The 25,294-nt window shown below is 54.9% G+C and overlaps 1 protein-coding gene across 2 annotated transcripts in view; it reads right to left on the minus strand.

The window, feature by feature from the left end:
• Positions 1 to 25,294, minus strand: part of emilin1b (elastin microfibril interfacer 1b) — a 224,383-nt gene that overhangs the window by 134,640 nt on the left and 64,449 nt on the right. The window lies entirely within an intron of this gene.

Below are 25,294 nucleotides of genomic sequence, written 5' to 3' on the forward strand. Positions count from 1 at the left end.
AACCCGGGTCCCTGGCACTGTGAGACAGCAGTGTTAACCCGGGTCCCTGGCATTGTGAGACAGCAGTGTTAACCCGGGTCCCTGGCACTGTGAGACAGCAGTGTTAACCTGGGTCCCTGGCACTGTGAGGCAGCAGTTTTAACCCGGGTCCATGGCACTGAGACAGCAGTGTTAACCCGGGTCCCTGGCACTGTGAAACAGCAGTGTTAACCCGGGTCCCTGGCATTGTGAGACAGCAGTGTTAACCCAGGTCCCTGGCTCTGTGAGTCAGCAGTGTTAACCCGTCCCCTGGCACTGTGAGACAGCAGTGTTAACCCGCGTCCCTGGCACTGAGACAGCAGTGTTAACCCGGGTCCCTGGCACTGTGAGACTGCAGTGTTAACCCGTGTCGCTGGCACTGTGAGACAGCAGTGTTAACCCGGGTCCGTGACACTGAGGCAGCAGTGTTAACCGGGTCCCTCGCTCTGTGAGACAGCAGTGTTATCCCGGGTCCCTGGCACTGTGAGACAGCAGTGTTAACCCGGGTCCCTGGCACTGCGGGACAGCAGTGTTAACCCGGGTCCCTGGCTCTGTGTGACAGCAGTGTTAACCCGGGTCCCTGGCACTGTGAGACAGCAGTGTTAACACGGGTCCCTGGCACTGCGGGACAGCAGTGTTAACCCGGGTCCCTGGCTCTGTGAGACAGCAGTGTTAACCCGGGTCCCTGGCTCTGTGAGACAGCAGTGTTAACCCGGGTCCCTGGCACTGTGAGACAGCAGTGTTAACCCGGGGCCTGGCACTGTGAGACAGCAGTGTTAACCCGGGTCCCTGGCACTGTGAGACAGCAGTGTTAACCCGGGTCCCTGGCACTGTGAGACAGCAGTGTTAACCCGGGTCCCTGGCACTGTGAGGCAGCAGTGTTAACCCGGTTCCCTGGCACTGTGAGACAGCAGTGTTAACCCGAGTCCCTGGGACTGTGAGACAGCAGTGTTAACCCGGGTCCCAGGCACTGTGAGACAGCAGTGTTAACCGGGTCCCTGGCGCTGTGAGACAGCAGTGTTAACCCGGTGCCTGGCACTGTGAGACAGCAGTGTTAACCCGGGTCCCTGGCACTGTGAGACAGCAGTGTTAACCCGGGTCCCTGGCACTGTGAGACAGCAGTGTTAACCCGGGTCCCTGGCACTGTGAGACAGCAGTGTTAACCCGAGTCCCTGGCACTGTGAGGCAGCAGTGTTAACCCGGGTCCCTGGCACTGTGAGACTGCAGTGTTAACCCGGGTCCCTGGCACTGTGAGGCAGCAGTGTTAACCCGGGTCCCTGGCACTGTGAGACAGCAGTGTTAACCCGGATCCCTGGCACTTTGAGGCAGCAGTGTTAACCCGGGTCCCTGGCACTGTGAGACAGCAGTGTTAACCCGGGACCCTGGCACTGTGAGACAGCAGTGTTAACCCGGGTCCCTGGCACTGTGAGACAGCAGTGTTAACCCAGGTCCCTGGCACTGCGAGGCAGCAGTGTTAACCTAGGTCCCTGTCACTGTGGGACAGCAGTGTTAACCCGGGTCCCTGGCACTGCGAGGCAGCAGTGTTAACCCGGGACTCTGGCACTGTGAGACAGCAGTGTTAACCCGGGTCCCTGGCACTGTGAGGCAGCAGTGTTAACCCGGGTCCCTGGCACTGTGAGGCAGCTGTGTTAACCCGGGTCTCTGGCACAGCGAGGCAGCAGTGTTAACCTGGGTCCCTGCCACTGTGAGACAGCAGTGTTAACCCGGGTCCCTGGCACTGTGAGACAGCAGTGTTAACCTGGGTCCCTGGCACTGTGAGACAGCAGTGTTAGCCCGTGCCCCTGGCACTGTGAGACAGCAGTGTTAACCCGTGTCCCTGGCACTGAGACAGCAGTGTTAACCCGGGTCCCTGGCACTGTGAGACAGCAGTGTTAACCCGGGTCCCTGGCATTGTGAGACAGCAGTGTTAACCCGGGTCCCTGGCACTGTGAGACAGCAGTGTTAACCTGGGTCCCTGGCACTGCGAGGCAGCAGTGTTAACCCGGGACTCTGGCACTGTGAGACAGCAGTGTTAACCCGGGTCCCTGGCACTGTGAGGCAGCAGTGTTAACCCGGGTCACTGGCACTGTGAGACAGCAGTGTTAACCCGGGTCCCTGGCACTGTGAGACAGCAGTGTTAGCCCGTGCCCCTGGCACTGTGAGACAGCAGTGTTAACCCGTGTCCCTGGCACTGAGACAGCAGTGTTAACCCGGGTCCCTGGCACTGTGAGACAGCAGTGTTAACCCGGGTCCCTGGCATTGTGAGACAGCAGTGTTAACCCGGGTCCCTGGCACTGTGAGACAGCAGTGTTAACCTGGGTCCCTGGCACTGTGAGGCAGCAGTTTTAACCCGGGTCCATGGCACTGAGACAGCAGTGTTAACCCGGGTCCCTGGCACTGTGAGACAGCAGTGTTAACCCGGGTCCCTGGCATTGTGAGACAGCAGTGTTAACCCAGGTCCCTGGCTCTGTGAGTCAGCAGTGTTAACCCGTCCCCTGGCACTGTGAGACAGCAGTGTTAACCCGCGTCCCTGGCACTGAGACAGCAGTGTTAACCCGGGTCCCTGGCACTGTGAGACTGCAGTGTTAACCCGTGTCGCTGGCACTGTGAGACAGCAGTGTTAACCCGTCCCCTGGCACTGTGAGACAGCAGTGTTAACCCGGGTCCGTGACACTGAGGCAGCAGTGTTAACCCGGGTCCCTGGCACTGTGAGACTGCAGTGTTAACCCGTGTCCCTGGCACTGTGAGACAGCAGTGTTAACCCGGGTCCGTGACACTGAGGCAGCAGTGTTAACCGGGTCCCTCGCTCTGTGAGACAGCAGTGTTAACCCGGGTCCCTGGCACTGTGAGACAGCAGTGTTAACCCGGGTCCCTGGCACTGCGGGACAGCAGTGTTAACCCGGGTCCCTGGCTCTGTGTGACAGCAGTGTTAACCCGGGTCCCTGGCACTGTGAGACAGCAGTGTTAACACGGGTCCCTGGCACTGCGGGACAGCAGTGTTAACACGGGTCCCTGGCTCTGTGAGACAGCAGTGTTAACCCGGGTCCCTGGCTCTGTGAGACAGCAGTGTTAACCCGGGTCCCTGGCACTGTGAGACAGCAGTGTTAACCCGGGGCCTGGCACTGTGAGACAGCAGTGTTAACCCGGGTCCCTGGCACTGTGAGACAGCAGTGTTAACCCGGGTCCCTGGCACTGTGAGACAGCAGTGTTAACCCGGGTCCCTGGCACTGTGAGGCAGCAGTGTTAACCCGGTTCCCTGGCACTGTGAGACAGCAGTGTTAACCCGAGTCCCTGGGACTGTGAGACAGCAGTGTTAACCCGGGTCCCTGGCACTGTGAGACAGCAGTGTTAACCGGGTCCCTGGCGCTGTGAGACAGCAGTGTTAACCCGGTGCCTGGCACTGTGAGACAGCAGTGTTAACCCGGGTCCCTGGCACTGTGAGACAGCAGTGTTAACCCGGGTCCCTGGCACTGTGAGACAGCAGAGTTAACCCGGGTCCCTGGCACTGTGAGACAGCAGTGTTAACCCGAGTCCCTGGCACTGTGAGGCAGCAGTGTTAACCCGGGTCCCTGGCACTGTGAGACTGCAGTGTTAACCCGGGTCCCTGGCACTGTGAGGCAGCAGTGTTAACCCGGGTCCCTGGCACTGTGAGACAGCAGTGTTAACCCGGATCCCTGGCACTGTGAGGCAGCAGTGTTAACCCGGGTCCCTGGCACTGTGAGACAGCAGTGTTAACCCGGGACCCTGGCACTGTGAGACAGCAGTGTTAACCCGGGACCCTGGCACTGTGAGACAGCAGCGTTAACCCGGGTCCCTGGCACTGTGAGGCAGCAGTGTTAACCCGGGTCCCTGGCACTGTGAGACAGCAGTGTTAACCCGGGTCCCTGGCGCTGTGAGGCAGCAGTGTTAACCCGGGTCCCTGGCACTGTGAGACAGCAGTGTTAACCCAGGTCCCTGGCACTGCGAGGCAGCAGTGTTAACCCGGGTCCCTGGCACTGCGAGGCAGCAGTGTTAACCCGGGACTCTGGCACTGTGAGACAGCAGTGTTAACCCGGGTCCCTGGCACTGTGAGGCAGCAGTGTTAACCCGGGTCCCTGGCACTGTGAGGCAGCTGTGTTAACCCGGGTCTCTGGCACTGCGAGGCAGCAGTGTTAACCTGGGTCCCTGCCACTGTGAGACAGCAGTGTTAACCCGGGTCCCTGGCACTGTGAGACAGCAGTGTTAACCTGGGTCCCTGGCACTGTGAGACAGCAGTGTTAGCCCGTGCCCCTGGCACTGTGAGACAGCAGTGTTAACCCGTGTCCCTGGCACTGAGACAGCAGTGTTAACCCGGGTCCCTGGCATTGTGAGACAGCAGTGTTAACCCGGGTCCCTGGCACTGTGAGACAGCAGTGTTAACCTGGGTCCCTGGCACTGTGAGGCAGCCGTTTTAACCCGGGTCCATGGCACTGAGACAGCAGTGTTAACCCGGGTCCCTGGCATTGTGAGACAGCAGTGTTAACCCAGGTCCCTGGCTCTGTGAGTCAGCAGTGTTAACCCGTCCCCTGGCACTGTGAGACAGCAGTGTTAACCCGCGTCCCTGGCACTGAGACAGCAGTGTTAACCCGGGTCCCTGGCACTGTGAGACTGCAGTGTTAACCCGTGTCGCTGGCACTGTGAGACAGCAGTGTTAACCCGTCCCCTGGCACTGTGAGACAGCAGTGTTAACCCGGGTCCGTGACACTGAGGCAGCAGTGTTAACCCGGGTCCCTGGCACTGTGAGACTGCAGTGTTAACCCGTGTCCCTGGCACTGTGAGACAGCAGTGCTAACCCGGGTCCATGACACTGAGGCAGCAGTGTTAACCGGGTCCCTCGCTCTGTGAGACAGCAGTGTTAACCCGGGTCCCTGGCACTGTGAGACAGCAGTGTTAACCCGGGTCCCTGGCACTGCGGGACAGCAGTGTTAACCCGGGTCCCTGGCTCTGTGAGACAGCAGTGTTAACCCGGGTCCCTGGCACTGTGAGACAGCAGTGTTAACCCGGTGCCTGGCACTGTGAGACAGCAGTGTTAACCCGGGTCCCTGGCACTGTGAGACAGCAGTGTTAACCTGGGTCCCTGGCACTGTGAGACAGCAGTGTTAACCCGGGTCCCTGGCACTGTGAGACAGCAGTGTTAACCCGAGTCCCTGGCACTGTGAGGCAGCAGTGTTAACCCGGGTCCCTGGCACTGAGACAGCAGTGTTAACCCGGGTCCCTGGCACTGTGAGACTGCAGTGTTATCCCGGGTCCCTGGCTCTGTGAGACAGCCGTGTTAACCCGGGTCCCTGGCACTGTGAGACAGCAGTGTTAACCGGGTCCCTGGCACTGTGAGACAGCAGTGTTAACCCGGGTCCCTGGCACTGTGAGACAGCAGTGTTAACCCGGGTCCCTGGCACTGTGAGACAGCAGTGTTAACCCGGGTCCCTGGCACTGTGAGACAGCAATGTTCACCCGGGTCCCTGGCTCTGTGAGACATCAGTGTTAACCTGGGTCCCTGGCACTGTGAGGCAGCAGTGTTAACCCGGGTCGCTGGCACTGTGAGACAGCAGTGTTAACACGGGTCCCTGGCACTGCGGGACAGCAGTGTTAACCCGAGTCCCTGGCACTGTGAGACAGCAGTGTTAACCCGGGTCCCTGGCACTGAGACAGCAGTGTTAACCCGGGTCCCTGGCACTGTGAGATGCAGTGTTAACCCGGGTCCCTGGCTCTGTGAGACAGCAGTGTTAACCCGTGTCCCTGGCACTGTGAGACAGCAGTGTTAACCCGTGTCCCTGGCACTGTGAGACAGCAGTGTTAACCCGGGTCCCTGGCACTGTGAGACAGCAGTGTTAACTGGGTCCCTGGCGCTGTGAGACAGCAGTGTTAACCCGGGTCCCTGGCGCTGTGAGACAGCAGTGTTAATCCGGTCGCTGGCACTGTGAGACAGCAGTGTTAACCCGGGTACCTGGCACTGTGAGACAGCAGTGTTAACCCGGGTCCCTGGCACTGTGAGACAGCAGTGTTAACCCGGGTCCCTTACTCTGTGAGACAGCAGTGTTAACCCGTGTCCCTGGCACTGTGAGACAGCAGTGTTAACCCGTGTCCCTGGCACTGTGAGACAGCAGTGTTAACCCGGGTCCCTGGCACTGTGAGACAGCAGTGTAAACTGGGTCCCTGGCGCTGTGAGACAGCAGTGTTAACCTGGTCCCTGGCACTGTGAGACAGCAGTGTTAACCCGGGTCCCTGGCGCTGTGAGACAGCAGTGTTAATCCGGTCCCTGGCACTGTGAGACAGCAGTGTTAACCCGGGTACCTGGCACTGTGAGACAGCAGTGTTAACCCGGGTCCCTGGCACTGTGAGACAGCAGTGTTAACCCAGGTCCCTGGCATTGTGAGACAGCAGTGTTAACCCGAGTCCCTGGCACTGTGAGACAGCAGTGTTAACCCGGGTCCCTGGCACTGAGACAGCAGTGTTAACCCGGGTCCCTGGCACTGTGAGACTGCAGTGTTAACCCGGGTCCCTGGCTCTGTGAGACAGCAGTGTTAACCCGTGTCCCTGGCACTGAGACAGCAGTGTTAACCCGTGTCCCTGGCACTGTGAGACAGCAGTGTTAACCCGGGTCCCTGGCACTGTGAGACAGCAGTGTTAACTGGGTCCCTGGCGCTGTGAGACAGCAGTGTTAACCTGGTCCCTGGCACTGTGAGACAGCAGTGTTAACCCGGGTCCCTGGCACTGTGAGACAGCAGTGTTAACCCGGGTCCCTGGCACTGTGAGACAGCAGTGTTAACCTGAGTCCCTGGCACTGTGAGGCAGCAGTGTTAACCCGGGTCCCTGGCACTGTGAGACAGCAGTGTTAACCCGGGTCCCTGGCTCTGTGAGACAGCAGTGTTAACCCGGGACCCTGGCACTGTGAGACAGCAGTGTTAACCCGGGACCCTGGCACTGTGAGACAGCAGTGTTAACCCGGGTCCCTGGCACTGTGAGACAGCAGTGTTAACCCGGGTCCCTGGCACTGTGAGACAGCAGTGTTAACCTGAGTCCCTGGCACTGAGAGACAGCAGTGTTACCCCAGGTCCCTGGCACTGTGAGACAGCAGTGTCAACCCGGGTCCCTGGCACTGTGAGGCAGCAGTGTTAACCCGGGACCCTGGCACTGTGAGACAGCAGTGTTAACCCGGGTCCCTGGCACTGTGAGACAGCAATGTTAACCCGGGACCCTGGCACTGAGAGACAGCAGTGTTAACCCGGGTGCCTGTCACTGTGAGACAGCAGTGTTAACCCGGGTCCCTGGCACTGTGAGACAGCAGTGTTAACCCTGGACCCTGGCACTGAGAGACAGCAGTGTTAACCCGGGTCCCTGGCACTGAGAGACAGCAGTGTTAACCCGGGTGCCTGTCACTGTGAGACAGCAGTTTTAACCCGGGTCCCTGGCACTGTGAGACAGCAGTGTTAACCCGGGACCCTGGCACTGAGAGACAGCAGTGTTAACCCGGGTGCCTGTCACTGTGAGACAGCAGTGTTAACCCGGGTCCCTGGCACTGTGAGACAGCAGTGTTAACCGGGTCCCTGGCGCTGTGAGACAGCAGTGTTAACCACTGGCACTGTGAGACAGCAGTGTTAACCCGGGTCCCTGGCACTGTGAGACAGCAGTGTTAACCTGGGTACCTGGCACTGTGAGACAGCAGTGTTATCACGGGTCCCTGGCACTGTGAGACAGCAATATTAACCCGGGTCCCTGGCACTGTGAGACAGCAGTGTTAACCCGGGTACCTGGCACTGTGAGACAGCAGTGTTATCACGGGTCCCTGGCACTGCGGGACAGCAGTGTTAACCCGGGTCCCTGGCTCTGTGAGACAGCAGTGTTAACCCGGGTCCCTGGCTCTATGAGACAGCAGTGTTAACCCGGGTCCCTGGCACTGTGAGACAGCAGTGTTAACCGGGTCCCTGGCGCTGCGAGACAGCAGTGTTAATCCGGTCCCTGGCACTGTGAGATAGCAGTGTTAACCCGGGTCCCTGGCACTGTGAGACAGCAGTGTTAACCCGGGTCCCTGGCACTGTGAGACAGCAGTGTTAACCCGGGTCCCTGGTACTGTGAGGCAGCAGTGTTAACCCGGGTCCCTGGCACTGTGAGACAGCAGTGTTAACCCGGGTCCCTGGCACTGTGAGACAGCAGTGTTAACCCGTGTCCCTGGCACTGTGAGACAGCAGTGTTAACCCTTGTCCCTGGCACTGTGAGACAGCAGTGTTAACCCGGGTCCCTGGCACTGTGAGACAGCAGTGTTAACTGGGTCCCTGGCGCTGTGAGACAGCAGTTTTAACCTGGTCCCTGGCACTGTGAGACAGCAGTGTTAACCCGGGTCCCTGGCACTGTGAGACAGCAGTGTTAACCCGGGTGCCTGTCACTGTGAGACAGCAGTGTTAACCCGGGTCCCTGGCACTGTGAGACAGCAGTGTTAACCTGGGTCCCTGGCACTGTGAGGCAGCAGTGTTAACCCAGGTCCCTGGCACCGTGAGACAGCAGTGTTAACCCGGGTCCCTGGCACTGTGAGACAGCAGTGTTAACCCGGGCCCCTGGCACTGTGAGACAGCAGTGTTAACACAGGTCCCTGGCACTGTGAGTCAGCAGTGTTAACACAGGTCCCTGGCACTGTGAGACAGCAGTGTTAACCCGGGTCCCTGGCACTGTGAGACAGCAGTGTTAACCCGGGTCCCTGGCACTGTGAGACAGCTGTGTTAACCCGGGTCCCTGGCACTGTGAGACAGCAGTGTTAACACGGGTCCCTGGCACTGCGGGACAGCAGTGTTAACACGGGTCCCTGGCTCTGTGAGACAGCAGTGTTAACCCGGGTCCCTGGCTCTGTGAGACAGCAGTGTTAACCCGGGTCCCTGGCACTGTGAGACAGCAGTGTTAACCCGGGGCCTGGCACTGTGAGACAGCAGTGTTAACCCGGGTCCCTGGCACTGTGAGACAGCAGTGTTAACCCGGGTCCCTGGCACTGTGAGACAGCAGTGTTAACCCGGGTCCCTGGCACTGTGAGGCAGCAGTGTTAACCCGGTTCCCTGGCACTGTGAGACAGCAGTGTTAACCCGAGTCCCTGGGACTGTGAGACAGCAGTGTTAACCCGGGTCCCTGGCACTGTGAGACAGCAGTGTTAACCGGGTCCCTGGCGCTGTGAGACAGCAGTGTTAACCCGGTGCCTGGCACTGTGAGACAGCAGTGTTAACCCGGGTCCCTGGCACTGTGAGACAGCAGTGTTAACCCGGGTCCCTGGCACTGTGAGACAGCAGAGTTAACCCGGGTCCCTGGCACTGTGAGACAGCAGTGTTAACCCGAGTCCCTGGCACTGTGAGGCAGCAGTGTTAACCCGGGTCCCTGGCACTGTGAGACTGCAGTGTTAACCCGGGTCCCTGGCACTGTGAGGCAGCAGTGTTAACCCGGGTCCCTGGCACTGTGAGACAGCAGTGTTAACCCGGATCCCTGGCACTGTGAGGCAGCAGTGTTAACCCGGGTCCCTGGCACTGTGAGACAGCAGTGTTAACCCGGGACCCTGGCACTGTGAGACAGCAGTGTTAACCCGGGACCCTGGCACTGTGAGACAGCAGCGTTAACCCGGGTCCCTGGCACTGTGAGGCAGCAGTGTTAACCCGGGTCCCTGGCACTGTGAGACAGCAGTGTTAACCCGGGTCCCTGGCGCTGTGAGGCAGCAGTGTTAACCCGGGTCCCTGGCACTGTGAGACAGCAGTGTTAACCCAGGTCCCTGGCACTGCGAGGCAGCAGTGTTAACCCGGGTCCCTGGCACTGCGAGGCAGCAGTGTTAACCCGGGACTCTGGCACTGTGAGACAGCAGTGTTAACCCGGGTCCCTGGCACTGTGAGGCAGCAGTGTTAACCCGGGTCCCTGGCACTGTGAGGCAGCTGTGTTAACCCGGGTCTCTGGCACTGCGAGGCAGCAGTGTTAACCTGGGTCCCTGCCACTGTGAGACAGCAGTGTTAACCCGGGTCCCTGGCACTGTGAGACAGCAGTGTTAACCTGGGTCCCTGGCACTGTGAGACAGCAGTGTTAGCCCGTGCCCCTGGCACTGTGAGACAGCAGTGTTAACCCGTGTCCCTGGCACTGAGACAGCAGTGTTAACCCGGGTCCCTGGCATTGTGAGACAGCAGTGTTAACCCGGGTCCCTGGCACTGTGAGACAGCAGTGTTAACCTGGGTCCCTGGCACTGTGAGGCAGCCGTTTTAACCCGGGTCCATGGCACTGAGACAGCAGTGTTAACCCGGGTCCCTGGCATTGTGAGACAGCAGTGTTAACCCAGGTCCCTGGCTCTGTGAGTCAGCAGTGTTAACCCGTCCCCTGGCACTGTGAGACAGCAGTGTTAACCCGCGTCCCTGGCACTGAGACAGCAGTGTTAACCCGGGTCCCTGGCACTGTGAGACTGCAGTGTTAACCCGTGTCGCTGGCACTGTGAGACAGCAGTGTTAACCCGTCCCCTGGCACTGTGAGACAGCAGTGTTAACCCGGGTCCGTGACACTGAGGCAGCAGTGTTAACCCGGGTCCCTGGCACTGTGAGACTGCAGTGTTAACCCGTGTCCCTGGCACTGTGAGACAGCAGTGCTAACCCGGGTCCATGACACTGAGGCAGCAGTGTTAACCGGGTCCCTCGCTCTGTGAGACAGCAGTGTTAACCCGGGTCCCTGGCACTGTGAGACAGCAGTGTTAACCCGGGTCCCTGGCACTGCGGGACAGCAGTGTTAACCCGGGTCCCTGGCTCTGTGAGACAGCAGTGTTAACCCGGGTCCCTGGCACTGTGAGACAGCAGTGTTAACCCGGTGCCTGGCACTGTGAGACAGCAGTGTTAACCCGGGTCCCTGGCACTGTGAGACAGCAGTGTTAACCTGGGTCCCTGGCACTGTGAGACAGCAGTGTTAACCCGGGTCCCTGGCACTGTGAGACAGCAGTGTTAACCCGAGTCCCTGGCACTGTGAGGCAGCAGTGTTAACCCGGGTCCCTGGCACTGAGACAGCAGTGTTAACCCGGGTCCCTGGCACTGTGAGACTGCAGTGTTATCCCGGGTCCCTGGCTCTGTGAGACAGCCGTGTTAACCCGGGTCCCTGGCACTGTGAGACAGCAGTGTTAACCGGGTCCCTGGCACTGTGAGACAGCAGTGTTAACCCGGGTCCCTGGCACTGTGAGACAGCAGTGTTAACCCGGGTCCCTGGCACTGTGAGACAGCAGTGTTAACCCGGGTCCCTGGCACTGTGAGACAGCAATGTTCACCCGGGTCCCTGGCTCTGTGAGACATCAGTGTTAACCTGGGTCCCTGGCACTGTGAGGCAGCAGTGTTAACCCGGGTCGCTGGCACTGTGAGACAGCAGTGTTAACACGGGTCCCTGGCACTGCGGGACAGCAGTGTTAACCCGAGTCCCTGGCACTGTGAGACAGCAGTGTTAACCCGGGTCCCTGGCACTGAGACAGCAGTGTTAACCCGGGTCCCTGGCACTGTGAGATGCAGTGTTAACCCGGGTCCCTGGCTCTGTGAGACAGCAGTGTTAACCCGTGTCCCTGGCACTGTGAGACAGCAGTGTTAACCCGTGTCCCTGGCACTGTGAGACAGCAGTGTTAACCCGGGTCCCTGGCACTGTGAGACAGCAGTGTTAACTGGGTCCCTGGCGCTGTGAGACAGCAGTGTTAACCCGGGTCCCTGGCGCTGTGAGACAGCAGTGTTAATCCGGTCGCTGGCACTGTGAGACAGCAGTGTTAACCCGGGTACCTGGCACTGTGAGACAGCAGTGTTAACCCGGGTCCCTGGCACTGTGAGACAGCAGTGTTAACCCGGGTCCCTTACTCTGTGAGACAGCAGTGTTAACCCGTGTCCCTGGCACTGTGAGACAGCAGTGTTAACCCGTGTCCCTGGCACTGTGAGACAGCAGTGTTAACCCGGGTCCCTGGCACTGTGAGACAGCAGTGTAAACTGGGTCCCTGGCGCTGTGAGACAGCAGTGTTAACCTGGTCCCTGGCACTGTGAGACAGCAGTGTTAACCCGGGTCCCTGGCGCTGTGAGACAGCAGTGTTAATCCGGTCCCTGGCACTGTGAGACAGCAGTGTTAACCCGGGTACCTGGCACTGTGAGACAGCAGTGTTAACCCGGGTCCCTGGCACTGTGAGACAGCAGTGTTAACCCAGGTCCCTGGCATTGTGAGACAGCAGTGTTAACCCGAGTCCCTGGCACTGTGAGACAGCAGTGTTAACCCGGGTCCCTGGCACTGAGACAGCAGTGTTAACCCGGGTCCCTGGCACTGTGAGACTGCAGTGTTAACCCGGGTCCCTGGCTCTGTGAGACAGCAGTGTTAACCCGTGTCCCTGGCACTGAGACAGCAGTGTTAACCCGTGTCCCTGGCACTGTGAGACAGCAGTGTTAACCCGGGTCCCTGGCACTGTGAGACAGCAGTGTTAACTGGGTCCCTGGCGCTGTGAGACAGCAGTGTTAACCTGGTCCCTGGCACTGTGAGACAGCAGTGTTAACCCGGGTCCCTGGCACTGTGAGACAGCAGTGTTAACCCGGGTCCCTGGCACTGTGAGACAGCAGTGTTAACCTGAGTCCCTGGCACTGTGAGGCAGCAGTGTTAACCCGGGTCCCTGGCACTGTGAGACAGCAGTGTTAACCCGGGTCCCTGGCTCTGTGAGACAGCAGTGTTAACCCGGGACCCTGGCACTGTGAGACAGCAGTGTTAACCCGGGACCCTGGCACTGTGAGACAGCAGTGTTAACCCGGGTCCCTGGCACTGTGAGACAGCAGTGTTAACCCGGGTCCCTGGCACTGTGAGACAGCAGTGTTAACCTGAGTCCCTGGCACTGAGAGACAGCAGTGTGACCCCAGGTCCCTGGCACTGTGAGACAGCAGTGTCAACCCGGGTCCCTGGCACTGTGAGGCAGCAGTGTTAACCCGGGACCCTGGCACTGTGAGACAGCAGTGTTAACCCGGGTCCCTGGCACTGTGAGACAGCAATGTTAACCCGGGACCCTGGCACTGAGAGACAGCAGTGTTAACCCGGGTGCCTGTCACTGTGAGACAGCAGTGTTAACCCGGGTCCCTGGCACTGTGAGACAGCAGTGTTAACCCTGGACCCTGGCACTGAGAGACAGCAGTGTTAACCCGGGTCCCTGGCACTGAGAGACAGCAGTGTTAACCCGGGTGCCTGTCACTGTGAGACAGCAGTTTTAACCCGGGTCCCTGGCACTGTGAGACAGCAGTGTTAACCCGGGACCCTGGCACTGAGAGACAGCAGTGTTAACCCGGGTGCCTGTCACTGTGAGACAGCAGTGTTAACCCGGGTCCCTGGCACTGTGAGACAGCAGTGTTAACCGGGTCCCTGGCGCTGTGAGACAGCAGTGTTAACCACTGGCACTGTGAGACAGCAGTGTTAACCCGGGTCCCTGGCACTGTGAGACAGCAGTGTTAACCTGGGTACCTGGCACTGTGAGACAGCAGTGTTATCACGGGTCCCTGGCACTGTGAGACAGCAATATTAACCCGGGTCCCTGGCACTGTGAGACAGCAGTGTTAACCCGGGTACCTGGCACTGTGAGACAGCAGTGTTATCACGGGTCCCTGGCACTGCGGGACAGCAGTGTTAACCCGGGTCCCTGGCTCTGTGAGACAGCAGTGTTAACCCGGGTCCCTGGCTCTATGAGACAGCAGTGTTAACCCGGGTCCCTGGCACTGTGAGACAGCAGTGTTAACCGGGTCCCTGGCGCTGCGAGACAGCAGTGTTAATCCGGTCCCTGGCACTGTGAGATAGCAGTGTTAACCCGGGTCCCTGGCACTGTGAGACAGCAGTGTTAACCCGGGTCCCTGGCACTGTGAGACAGCAGTGTTAACCCGGGTCCCTGGTACTGTGAGGCAGCAGTGTTAACCCGGGTCCCTGGCACTGTGAGACAGCAGTGTTAACCCGGGTCCCTGGCACTGTGAGACAGCAGTGTTAACCCGTGTCCCTGGCACTGTGAGACAGCAGTGTTAACCCTTGTCCCTGGCACTGTGAGACAGCAGTGTTAACCCGGGTCCCTGGCACTGTGAGACAGCAGTGTTAACTGGGTCCCTGGCGCTGTGAGACAGCAGTTTTAACCTGGTCCCTGGCACTGTGAGACAGCAGTGTTAACCCGGGTCCCTGGCACTGTGAGACAGCAGTGTTAACCCGGGTGCCTGTCACTGTGAGACAGCAGTGTTAACCCGGGTCCCTGGCACTGTGAGACAGCAGTGTTAACCTGGGTCCCTGGCACTGTGAGGCAGCAGTGTTAACCCAGGTCCCTGGCACCGTGAGACAGCAGTGTTAACCCGGGTCCCTGGCACTGTGAGACAGCAGTGTTAACCCGGGCCCCTGGCACTGTGAGACAGCAGTGTTAACACAGGTCCCTGGCACTGTGAGTCAGCAGTGTTAACACAGGTCCCTGGCACTGTGAGACAGCAGTGTTAACCCGGGTCCCTGGCACTGTGAGACAGCAGTGTTAACCCGGGTCCCTGGCACTGTGAGACAGCTGTGTTAACCCGGGTCCCTGGCACTGTGAGACAGCAGTGTTAACCCGGGTCCCTGGCACTGTGAGACAGCAGTGTTAACCCAGGTACCCGGCACTGTGAGACAGCAGTGTTAACCGGGTCCCTGTCAGTGTGAGACAGCAGTGTTTACCCTGATCCCTGGCACTGTGAGACAGCAGTGTTAACCAGGGTCTCTGGCACTGGGAGACAGCAGTGTTACCCCGGGTCCTGGCACTGTGAGACAGCAGTGTTAACCCGGGTCCCTGGCACTGTGAGACAGCAGTATTAACCCGGGTCCCTGGCACTGGGAGACAGCAGTGTTACCCCGGGTCCTGGCACTGTGAGACAGCAGTGTTACCCCGGGTCCTGGCACTGTGAGACAGCAGTGTTAACCCGGGTCCCTGGCACTGTGAGACAGCAGTGTTAACCCGGGTCCCTGGCGCTGTGAGACAGCAGTGTTATCCCGGGTCCCTGGCTCTGTGAGACAGCAGTGTTAACCCGGGTCCCTGGCACTGTGAGACAGCAGTGTTAACCCGGGTCCCTGGCACTGTGAGACAGCAGTGTTAACCCGGGTCCCTGGCTCTGTGAGACAGCAGTGTTAACCCAGGTACCCGGCACTGTGAGGCAGCAGTGTTAACCCGGGCCCCTGGCACTGTGAGGCAGCAGTGTTAACCACTGTGCCCCGTACTACCCCAATGCTGGTGGACAATTAAACATCCAAGAGAAGGATATGGCTCCACAAATATCCCCAGCCTCAATTATCAGTGCTGAAGATAAGACTGAAGCATTTGCTACCATATTTAGCCTGGCTGCCGCGTGAATGATTCATCTCGGCCTTTTCTTGAAGTCCCCACCATCATTGATGACAGCCTTCAGCCAGTTCGAATCATTCCACTGATACCAAGAGATGGCTGAAAGCACTGGACATTGCAACGGCGATAGGCCTGGTAACAACTCAGCAACACTGAGGACCAGTGTTAGAAATAATAATAATGATAGTCACTTATTGTCACAAGTTGGCTTCAATGAAGTTAGTGTGAAAAGCCCCTAGTCGTCACATTCCGGCGCCTGTTCGGGGAGGCCGGTACGGGAATTGAACCCGCGCTGCTGGCCTTGTTCTGCATTACAAGCCAGCTGTTTAGCCCACTGTGCTAAACCAGTCCCTGGATGCTTCCCAATATAGTAAGTTGCCCAGATCTTCCCTGTGCAGAAAAAGCAGGGCAAATCCAATCCAGAACAAATCCAATCCAGAACAAATCCAATCCAGAACAAACCCAATCCAGAACAAATCCAATCCAGAACAAATCCAATCCAGAACAAACCCAATCCAGAACAAATCCAATCCAGAACAAACCCAATCCAGAACAAATCCAATCCAGAACAAATCCAATGCAGAACAAATCCAATGCAGAACAAATCCAATCCAGAACAAATCCAATCCAGAACAAATCCAATCCAGAACAAATCCAATGCAGAACAAATCCAATCCAGAACAAATCCAATCCAGAACAAATCCAATCCAGAACAAATCCAATCCAGAACAAATCCAATCCAGAACAAAGCCAAACCAGAACAAATCCAATGCAGCCAATTGCCATCCGATCAGTCTACTCGTCATCATCAACAGTGTTGGAAGATGTTGTTGACAGTGTTATCCAAGTAGCACTTACAAAATAATAACCTGTTCACTGACGCTCGGTTTGGGTTTTCACAGGACTACTTAGCTCCTGACCTCATTATGACCTTGATCTAAACATGGACAAAAGAGCAGAACTGGAGGCGTGAGGTGAGAATTGCTGCTCCTCTCATTCAAGGCAGCATTTGAGCAAGTGCCTCAGCAAGGAGCCCAAGCACAATTGACACCAATGGGCATCGGGAGAAACTCTCTGCTGGTTGGGATCATCCCCAGACACAGGAAGATAATTGTAGTTGTTGGAAGTCAATCATCTCAGAACCAGGACATCACTGCAGGAGTTCCTCAGGACAGTGTCTTAGGTAAAAGCTAGCATGCAGGTACAGCAGGTAATTAGGAATGCGAATGGAATGTGAAACTTTATTGCAGGGGGATGGGGTTTAGAAGTTGGGAATTCGAGCTCCAGCTGTACATGTGACCTGAGAACTGCTTCGGTGTCCTGACTGAAACAGGGATAGACTTGTTTTGGAGACAGTGCAGAGAAGGTTCACCGGATTGGTTTCTGGAATGAGGGTTTGCTTTTTGAGGAAAGTTTTAGTATGTTGAGTCTGTGGTCATTGGAGTTTAAATGAGAGGTGACCTTATTGAAACATGTAGGTTTCTGAGGGAGATTGACAAGAGTAGATTAGATACTGATACATCCTTCCTTAAATAAGGAAACGAGACAGTACACGGTATTCCAGATCTGGGGCTGGATTCTCCGTTTTTGTGATTATGTCCCCGCGCCGTGGTAAAAAGCGCGGGAGATTTATACAGCGCGGGAGGAGAGAGAGCCGGGACATTGAAAACAGCGCGAGAGGAGAGAGAGCCGGCAGATTTAAAAAGCGCGGGAGCTGCGAGTCAGAGCGGAGATTTAAAAAGATCGCGGCCTAGTTTCGGGAGCAGTTCGGAGGAGGAGGAGAAGTCTATGTCAGGGAGAGAACCTGAGTGGCAGGTCCGGGAGGCTTCCAGCGTCCCGGATGGCTTCATCTGCAGAAAGTGTACCCAACTGGAGCTCCTCACAGACCGCATGGTTCGGTTGGAGCAGCAATTGGATGCACTTAGGAGCATGCAGGTGGCGGAAAGCGTCATAGATCGCAGTTATGTAAATGTGGTCACACCCAAGGTGCAGGCAGAGAAATGGGTGACCACCAGAAAGGGCAGGCAGTCAGTGCAGGAATCCCCTGTGGTTGTCCCCCTCTCGAACAGGTATACCCCTTTGGATACTGTCGGGGGGGATAGCCTATCAGGGGAAAACAGCAGCAGCCAGAGCAGTGGCACCACGGCTGGCTCTGATGTTCAGAAGGGAGGGTCAAAGCGCAGAAGAGCAATAGTAATAGAGGACTCTATAGTCAGGGGCACAGATAGGCATTTCTGTGGACGTGAAAGAGACTCCAGGATGGTATGTTGCCTCCCTGGTGCCAGGGTCCAGGATGTCTCCGAACGGGTAGAGGGCATCCTGAAGGGGGAGGGCAAACAGGCAGAGGTCGTTGTACATATTGGTACTAACGACATAGGCAGGAAGGGGCATGAGGTCCTGCAGCAGGAGTTCAGGGAACTAGGCAGAAAGTTAAAAGACAGGACCTCTAGGGTTATAATCTCGGGATTACTCCCTGTGCCACGTGCCAGTGAGGCTAGAAATAGGAAGATAGAACAGCTAAACACGTGGCTAAACAGCTGGTGTAGGAGGGAGGGTTTCCGTTATCTGGACCACTGGGAGCTCTTCCGGGGCAGGTGTGACCTATCTAAGGACGGGTTGCATCTAAACTGGAGAGGCATAAATATCCTGGCCGCGAGGTTTGCTAGTGTCACACGGGAGGGTTTAAACTAGTATGGCAGGGGGGTGGACACGGGAGCAATAGGTCAGAAGGTGAGAGCATTGTGGGAGAACTAGGGAATAGGGACAGTGTGGCTCTGAGGCAGCGCAGACGGGGAGAAGTTGCTGAACACAGCGGGTCTGGTGGCCTGAAGTGCATATGTTTTAATGCAAGTATTACGGGTAAGGCAGATGAACTTAGAGCTTGGATTAGTACTTGGAACTATGATGTTGTTGCCATTACAGAGACCTGGTTGAGGGAAGGGCAGGATTGGCAGCTAAACGTTCCAGGATTTAGATGTTTCAGGCGGGATAGAGGGGGATGTAAAAGGGGAGGCGGAGTTGCGCTACTTGTTCGGGAGAATATCACAGCTGTACTGTGAGAGGACACCTCAGAGGGCAGTGAGGCTATATGGGTAGAGATCAGGAATAAGAAGGGTGCAGTCACAATGTTGGGGGTTTACTACAGGCCTCCCAACAGCCAGCGGGAGATAGAGGAGCAGATAGGTAGACAGATTTTGGAAAAGAGTAAAAACAACAGGGTAATGAACCAGGCCAGGTGTTAGATTTGGAGGTAGGTGAGCTCTTTGGGGACAGTGACCACAATTCGGTGACGTTTACGTGAGTGATGGAAAGGGATAAGTATACCCCGCAGGGCAACAGTTATAGCTGGGGGAAGGGCAATTATGATGCCATTAGACGTGACTTGGGGGGGATAGGTTGGAGAAGTAGGCTGCAAGTGTTGGGCACACTGGATAAGTGGAGCTTGTTCAAGGATCAGCTACTGCGTGTTCTTGATAAGTATGTACCGGTCAGGCAGGGAGGAAGGCGTCGAGCGAGGGAACCGTGGTTTACCAAAGAAGTGGAATCTCTTGTTAAGAGGAAGAAGGAGGCCTATGTGAAGATGAGGAGTGAAGTTTCAGTTGGGGCGCTTGATAGTTACAAGGTAGCGAGGAAGGATCTAAAGAGAGAGTTAAGACGAGCAAGGAGGGGACATGAGAAGTATTTGGCAGGTAGGATCAAGGAAAACCCAAAAGCTTTCTATAGGTATGTCAGGAATAAAAGAATGACTAGGGTAAGAGTAGGGCCAGTCAAGGACAGGGATGGAAAGTTGTGTGTGGAGTCTGAAGAGATAGGCGAGATAATAAATGAATATTTTTCGTCAGTACTCACTCAGGAAAAAGATAATGTTGTGGAGGAGAATGCTGAGACCCAGGCTATTAGAATAGATGGCATTGAGGTACGTAGGGAAGAGGTGTTGGCAATTCTGGACAGACTGAAAATAGATAAGTCCCCGGGGCCTGATGGGATTTATCCTAGGATTCTCTGGGAAGCCAGGGAAGAGATTGCTGGGCCTTTGGCTTTGATTTTTATGTCATCATTGGCTACAGGAATAGTGCCAGAGGACTGGAGGATAGCAAATGTGGTCCCTTTGTTCAAGAAGGGGAGTAGAGACAACCCCGGCAACTATAGACCGGTGAGCCTCACGTCTGTTGTGGGTAAAGTCTTGGAGGGGATTATACGAGACAAGATTTATAATCATCTAGATAGGAATAATATGATTAGGGATAGTCAGCAAGGCTTTGTGAAGGGTAGGTCATGCCTCACAAACCTTATCGAGTTCTTTGAGAAGGTGACTGATCAGGTAGACGAGGGTAGAGCAGTTGATGTGGTGTATGTGGATTTCAGTAAAGCGTTTGATAAGGTTCCCCACGGTAGGCTATTGCAGAAAATACGGAGGATGGGGATTGAGGGTGATTTAGAGATGTGGATCAGAAATTGGCTAGCTGAAAGAAGACAGAGGGTGGTGGTTGATGGGAAATGTTCAGAATGGAGTTCAGTTACAAGTGGCGTACCACAAGGATCTGTTCTGGGGCCGTTGCTGTTTGTCATTTTTATCAATGACCTAGAGGGCGCAGAAGGGTGGGTGAGTAAATTTGCAGACGATACTAAAGTCGGTGGTGTTGTCGATAGTGTGGAAGGATGTAGCAGGTTACAGAGGGACATCGATAAGCTGCAGAGCTGGGCTGAGAGGTGGCAAATGGAGTTTAATGTAGAGAAGTGTGAGGTGATTCACTTTGGAAGGAATAACAGGAATGCGGAATATTTGGCTAATGGTAAAGTTCTTGGAAGTGTGGATGAGCAGAGTGATCTAGGTGTCCATGTACATAGATCCCTGAAAGTTGCCACCCAGGTTGATAGGGTTGTGAAGAAGGCCTATGGAGTGTTGGCCTTTATTGGTAGAGGGATTGCGTTCCGGAGTCATGAGGTCATGTTTCAGCTGTACAAAACTCTGGTACGGCCGCATTTGGAGTACTGCGTACAGTTCTGGTCACCGCATTATAGGAAGGACGTGGAGGCTTTGGAGCGGGTGCAGAGGAGATTTACCAGGATGTTGCCTGGTATGGAGGGAAAATCTTATGAGGAAAGGCTGATGGACTTGAGGTTGTTTTTGTCAGAGAGAAGGTTAAGAGGAGACTTAATAGAGGCATACAAAATGATCAGGGGGTTAGATAGGGTGGACAGTGAGAGCCTTCCCCCGCGGATGGAAATGGCTGGCACGAAGGGACATAGCCTTAAACTGAGTGGTAATAGATATAGGACAGAGGTCAGAGGTAGGTTCTTTACGCAAAGAGTGGTGAGGCCGTGGAATGCCCTACCTGCAACAGTAGTGAACTCACCAACATTGAGGGCATTTAAAAGTTTATTGGATAAGCATATGGATGATAATGGCATAGTGTAGGTTAGATGGCTTTTGTTTTTTGACTTCCCATGTCGGTGCAACACCGTGGGCCGAAGGGCCTGTACTGCGCTGTATCGTTCTATGTTCTATGGTTGTGGTGATGGGAGACTTGAACTTCCCCAATATTGACTGGGACTCACTTAGTGCCAGGGGCTGAGACGGGGCGGAGTTTGTAAGGAGCATCCAGGAGGGCTTCTTAAAACAATATGTAGACAGTCCAACTAGGGAAGGGGCGGTACTGGATCTGGTATTGGGGAATGAGCCCGGCCAGCTGGTAGAAGTTTCAGTCGGGGAGCATTTCGGGAACAGTGACCACAATTCAGTAAGTTTTAAAGTGCTGGTGGACAAGGATAACAGTGGTCCTAGGATGAATGTGCTAAATTGGGGGAAGGCTAATTATAACAATATTAGGCGGGAACTGAAGAACATAGATTGGGGGTGGATGTTTGAGGGCAAATCAACATCTGACATTCTGAAAGAAATTCAGGACCGGCATGTTCCTGTGAGGAAGAAGGATAAATACGGCAATTTTCAGGAACCTTGGATAACAAGAGATATTGTAGGCCTCGTCAAAAAGAAAAAGGAGGCATTTGTCAGGGCTAAAAGGCTGGGAACAGACGAAGCCTGCGTGGAATATAAGGAAAGTAGGAAGGAACTTAAGCAAGGAGTCAGGAGGGCTAGAAGGGGTCACGAAAAGTCATTTGCAAATCGGGTTAAGGAAAATCCCAAGGCTTTTTACACGTACATTAAAAGCAAGAGGGTAGCCAGGGAAAGGGTTGGCCCACTGAAGGATAGGCAAGGGAATCCATGTGTGGAGCCAGAGGAAATGGGTGAGGTACTAAATGAATACTTTGCATCAGTATTCACCAAAGAGAAGAAATTGGTAGATGTTGAGTCTGGAGAAGGGTGTGTAGATAGCCTGGGTCACATTGAGATCGAAAAAGACGGGGTGTTGGGTGTCTTAAAAAATATTAAGGTAGATAAATCCCCAGGGCCTGATGGGATCTACCCCAGAATACTGAAGGAGGCTGGAGAGGAAATTGCTGAGGCCTTGACAGAAATCTTTGGATCCTCACTGTCTTCAGGTGATGTCCCGGAGGACTGGAGAATAGCCAATGTTGTTCCTCTGTTTAAGAAGGGGAGCGAGGATAATCCAGGGAACTACAGGCCGGTGAGCCTTACTTCAATGGTAGGGAAATTACTGGAGAGAATTCTTCGAGACAGGATCTACTCCCATTTGGAAGCAAATGGACATATTAGTGAGAGGCAGCATGGTTTTGTGAAGGGGAGGTCGTGTCTCACTAACTTGATAGAGTTATTGATAGAGGAGGTTACAAAGATGATTGATGCAGGTAGGGCAGTGGATGTTGTCTATATGGACTTCAGTAAGGCCTTTGACAAGGTCCCTCATGGTAGACTAGTACAAAAGGTGAAGTCACACGGGATCAGGGGTGAGCTGGCAAGGTGGATACAGAACTGGCTAGGTCATAGAAGGCAGAGAGTAGCAATGGAAGGATGCTTTTCTAATTGGAGGGCTGTGACCAGTGGTGTTCCACAGGGATCAATGCTGGGACCTTTGCTGTTTGTAGTATATATAAATGATTTGGAGGAAAATGTAACTGGTCTGATTAGTAAGTTTGCAGACGACACAAAGGTTGGTGGAATTGCGGATAGCGATGAGGACTGTCAGAGGATACAGCAGGATTTAGATTGTTTGGAGACTTGGGCGGAGAGATGGCAGATGAAGTTTAATCCGGACAAATGTGAGGTAATGCATTTTGGAAAGTTTAATGCAGGTAGGGAATATACAGTGAATGGTAGAACCCTCAAGAGTATTGAAAGTCAAAGAGATCTAGGTGTACATGTCCACAGGTCATTGAAAGGGGCAACACAGGTGGAGAAGGTAGTCAAGAAGGCATACGGCATGCTTGCCTTCATTGGCCGGGGCATTGAGTATAAGAATTGGCAAGTCATGTTGCAGCTGTATAGAACCTTAGTTAGGCCACACTTGGAGTATAGTGTTCAATTCTGGTCGCCACACTACCAGAAGGATGTGGAGGCTTTAGAGAGGGTGCAGAAGAGATTTACCAGAATGTTGTCTGGTATGGAAGGCATTAGCTATGAGGAGCGATTGAATAAACTCGGTTTGTTCTCACTGGAACGAAGGAGGTTGAGGGGCGACCTGATAGAGGTATACAAAATTATGAGGGGCATAGACAGAGTGGATAGTCAGAGGCTTTTCCCCGGGGTAGAGGGGTCAATTACTAGGGGGCATAGGTTTAAGGTGCAAGGGGCAAGGTTTAGAGTAGATGTACGAGGCAAGTTTTTTACACAGAGGGGAGTGGGTGCCTGGAACTCGCTGCCGGAGGAGGTGGTGGAAGCAGGGACGATAGTGACATTTAAGGGGCACCTTGACAAATACATGAATAGGATGGGAATAGAAGGATACGGACCCCGGAAGTGTAGAAGATTGTAGTTTAGACGGGCAGCATGGTCGGCACGGGCTTGGAGGGCCGAAGGGCCTGTTCCTGTGCTGTACATTTCTTTGTTCTTTGTTCTTGTTCTTACGCCAGGAAAACTGCCGTCAAAAGGCTACAGATTCACCGTTTATCAGGGGGCTCGCAGGGAGCTGGCGTGGAGCTCGCAGCTTTAGCTGCCAAACCTGCCCCCAGAACATCCGTGTCAGAGGCCGGGCATGTGCACAGCCTCCAGCGGCCGCACCATGCTCCATGGTGGACTCAGCCTGCGGACCTGGACCACCATCATAGTACCCCGCATCGTCCGCTCGCCCGCCGCGGACTGCCTGCACACATTGCCCCCATCCCTGAATGAACCCCCCATGCCCACCGATCGGCCCTCCCCCGACTGTGGTGGCCCTGGACTCAGTCCGCAGCCGCCACGTGAGGGTCACGGACGATGGGACCGCGTTAGACTCACGCCATCGGAAATTGGGCCGGTCGGGGACGGAGCATTGCGGGGCGGGCTTCAGGCAATGGCCTGAGGCGGTGGATTCTTGGCGCAGAGTCCTCCATGAGTACGCCGATTTTCGGCGGGGCGGAGAATCGCAAAACCGGCACCGGTCCTGATTTTGTGCGTGAAAACGGATTCTCCACCCTGTCACCGAACACTATTTTGGCAATATGGGGCGGAGGATCCAGCCCCTGTTCTCACCATTACCATTGTAGCCACGTAAAATGGCTGCGTTCCGATTAATCTGGCCAAAACCCAGTTTAAAACGGCTAACCCGAAAGACTGCTGGGAAAAGCAGCCAAGAAGACACAAGCAGGCAGCTGCAGACAGGTTTGCATATTCGGCTCTGGGAAGGTAGCCCAGATCGATACTCGGCTATCAACAGCCCATCAACCCAGGTATTTGCAGTTGCATTCAGGACTGTTTGCAGCCCATCTATCCAGACATCCACAGTTAAATTGGCTATCCCCGGGAACAATTGCAACATATTAGCAATTGAACACCGGGCCAGACCTATCGGCGCCTGCAGTGGCCGAAACAAAGGCAGGTGAGCGACCACCCCCCGATCGAGGAATCGCCTCACCATTGGACACATCGACCCCAGAGACTGGGGACAGAATCCAATCACTTGGGACTCAGGGTCAAGGGCCGCCCCGGGAGGCGGGAAGCCCCTGGGCCCTATAAAAGTGAGGGTCCAAGTTCAGATCTCTCTCTCTTTCCTCTTCGCCTGCTCGAGGTCTTCGCAAGACCAGCCACCGGCAACTGTAAGTTTGAATCCAGCGATCGCTATCCGGTAGAGACACCTAGCCACCGACCTGTAGCAGCCTTTTTGAATCCCGCGGGCCAGATCTGATTGGACAAGCCATTCATTTCCCTGACCTGGTGGGCTCTTCCTAAGTTAAGTATTAGCCAGTAGTGATAGGTTTATTATATAGAAAGTAGTATTAGGGTATTAATATTGCTTGTTGTATATAATAAATGACCGTTGTTTTAATCCTTACTAAGCGGTGTGCTGTGTTATTAATCATAACCTGAACTTGAACCACGTGGCGGTATCATAAAGATACCTGGCGACTCGTGAGCAAAGGTGACGTAATCAGAGCAAATAGACTAAGGCTAAAAAGAGCAACACCATGTATAACTGAAGCATAACTTTACCATGTATAACTGAAGCATAACTTTACCATGTATAACTGAAGCATAACTTTACCATGTATAACTGAAGCATAACTTTACCATGTATAACTGAAGCATAACTTTACCGTGTATAACTGAAGCATAACTTTACCATGTATAACTGAAGCATAACTTTACCGTGTATAACTGAAGCTTAACTTTACCGTGTATAACTGAAGCATAACTTTACCATGTATAACTGAAGCATAACTTCTTTGCTTCTATGTTCAATTCCTCTTGAAATATAATAATAAATGCACTGGAACACCCAGATCCCTCTGCACTTTGATACTCTGCAGGTTGTTCTCTGTTTCAGTAATACTCAGCTTTTTTATTCTTCCTGCCAACGTGAACAATTTCACATTTTATCATATTAT

Source organism: Scyliorhinus torazame, chromosome 1 (genome assembly GCF_047496885.1).
Source record: "Scyliorhinus torazame isolate Kashiwa2021f chromosome 1, sScyTor2.1, whole genome shotgun sequence".
NCBI lineage: Eukaryota > Metazoa > Chordata > Chondrichthyes > Carcharhiniformes > Scyliorhinidae > Scyliorhinus > Scyliorhinus torazame.